We start from the raw sequence: 2,780 nt of genomic DNA on the forward strand, positions 1-2,780 counted from the left end.
ATATATATATGTACAGATAAATATATTTTATCAACTACCTGTTCTTCAGCCATTTTATTTTTTCTATTTTAACTAATAATCAGTATCTGAAATACTTTTTGTGTGTTTTTGTTGCTAATCTCTGAGCTCTTCTTAATTTGTGAAATATGTGTTTCTTTTGAAGAGCATCCTCTCATTCTATTAATCTTAAACCAGTCAGTGTTTTGTTTTTGTTTTTTCTGTATTTTATCTCTTCAGGCTTCAAATACAGCTCATTACCATTAAAGCGGGCCATGTCAAGCTTTGTGCCACTTCTATCGGACTCATTACTGCCAGCTTGGCTGCTTGGACCCAATTTATTATTTATTTATGGACATTCTTAGGAAAACCTTCTCTAACTGGTGAACATTTTAAAACATTTTAAACCGTATGTTCTCTAATTTGTTTTGGTTGTCTGTCCTGTTATGCGTAATGTATGCACTGATTTCTTTACACAGATTAAGTTACTAAAGAATAAATAGCTAAGATGGATGATTTAATATTTAGCTTTGTTCAAACCAAATCTAACATTGTGCCATCATTATTGTTAACACAACAAAAACAAACAACAAATCTGACTTTTCAAATGTTCTTTTATTTTTTTCAAGGAAAGTTCATCAAAAAAATTAAAAAATCAAACATTTTTATCAGCTGGAATAATCATTCATCATAATAATGCACATTTCCTATAATGCAGTGCTTATTAATACCAGTAAGATGTTTTTGCATTTTTCCTGTCAGCATAAAGCTGGTTCGCTTATGGTTGTTTGTATTTTAAATCAATTTGTTTATTTTGATTTTTCTGAAATCCCCTTAAAAAGGTGTTTTTATGCACAAAGAAAATCAAATTGGTTAAATAGAATAGAATTAACTTATTTTTATTACATATACTAAACAGTCAAACAGTTCAACACATTGTCCTCTGGATTTAACCCTCCCTAAGTACGAGGAGCAGTAGGCAGCCTAAGAAGTTGAAGTTGTACTTTACTTTGGTGACAGGAAGCTTCATTTCCACTATGTCACTGCAACCAGGAAATCATTATTATCTAAGTCTGAAATCTGACTATCAAGACGGTTTTGGTGAGTTTTATTTTGTTTTTTGAAGCACAAGGTACCCTTTAGCATCTGTTTGAGACACCTTTTTAATTCATGGTAAATGCCAAACAATCGCAGTTCGGTTAGGTTCTCCAGTGACTCCAGTCACTTATGTAACATTATGTAACTTAAAACTTGTAATGATGTTGAGGGGGAATGAAAAAACCTCGGTATTTGACGACATGGGAATGAAAGTGGGTTGGTTTCTTACATATTACAATGTGCACATCAAAGCGGCAGACACACTGAAAAGATAACTACATTTTAGAGTAATTTGTAAGATGTCAAAAAGACCTACTACATGCTGAACCACATAAGCAGGAAGAGTAAATGATGATTTGGTAGGCAACTCCATCAGGCCGTCTTCATCAGCGGGCTTCTCTATGACGCCATCCTGGAGGTCGTGCATTGACATAAACTACAACAACAAACAAAAAGGAAATATTGCAACATGATGTTTGTTACTCCTTAACCTCCAAGTGTTTGTTGATAACATACTATTCAAAAGTGCTCTTCCTGCTGCACTCTACCTAATTGGTAACACATAATTTAACCCTGTAACAACAAGAGTATCGTATTTGATACATGGGTTTTTGAGACCTGTGTGATATTATTTTTTCCTGAAAAACCTGATGTATGCAATCAGACACATACAGTGCATGCATAATCAACCAGGGATCAGTAATTCATTAACCAGAGGGCCTTCAGTTGTGACATCCAAAATATCTGCCATCTATCAGTGTCCAATTTTGAAAAAGTTAAGGTAAGTAAAACATGTAATGTAAGGTCCATCTTGCCTGAACAAGGACATAAACTGTTTTCAGGCCTACCACAATGCAAGATCAAGAGGCTGTGAACCAAAAAATTAACCAAACTAAGTGAGAAGTTCCTCTTCCACCATGCCAGTTCCACTGGTGGGTTTGTCATTGCTGTGTGATAGCTTCATTTCAGCAGAATATGTATGACGTTGTGCAATATGGAAAATATTTTGTATGTTTGAAATTACTTAAAATTTTTTAAAGGAAACTGAAATCTTAATGGGTTAAAATGTTGTGTTTTATATGTTTTTGTTTGTTTAAGATAAACAAACTGAGCAATAAATTGCACAAAAATACCGGATGTAGCAAAAATAATACAAATAAATAATAATAAATAAATAAAACTCATGTATCCAAACTGATATTGAATTTATTTTTTAATAATTAGTCAGTAGTTCAATAAACAGTTTAAAAAAAAAATTAAAAATTCTGGCAATTATTTCATGGTTCAGGCATTACAGGGCTAATAACCTAACTGCTAAAATATAAAAGTAATTTGTCGCTGCTGAATGTGACTGCTGTTTTGTTACCTACTCAAAGACAACTGTAGTAAAACAAAGAAAGCTTAAATGTACTCACTGGCTTCTGATTCAAGCATCATATCATCATTCACATGACTGTGGAGAAAAGAGAGAATAAAAATGTATTGGAAATAATATAGAATATATTATGATTGGCTACACAGTGTAAACTGTCCAAAAGTACTTCTTAATTAATATATTGCTCTACATTTACTATCTGAAATGTATGCACTATATATACATGGCCCTCAAATTGTCACAGCACAGCCAAAAAACTAATATTCACTGTTTTCTGCCATTAATCGCAGTAATGCGACGGTACATCTGT

This window comes from Morone saxatilis, unplaced genomic scaffold, assembly GCF_004916995.1.
Source record: "Morone saxatilis isolate NCDOM2014 unplaced genomic scaffold, NCSU_SB_2.0 Contig12, whole genome shotgun sequence".
Taxonomy (NCBI): domain Eukaryota; kingdom Metazoa; phylum Chordata; class Actinopteri; family Moronidae; genus Morone; species Morone saxatilis.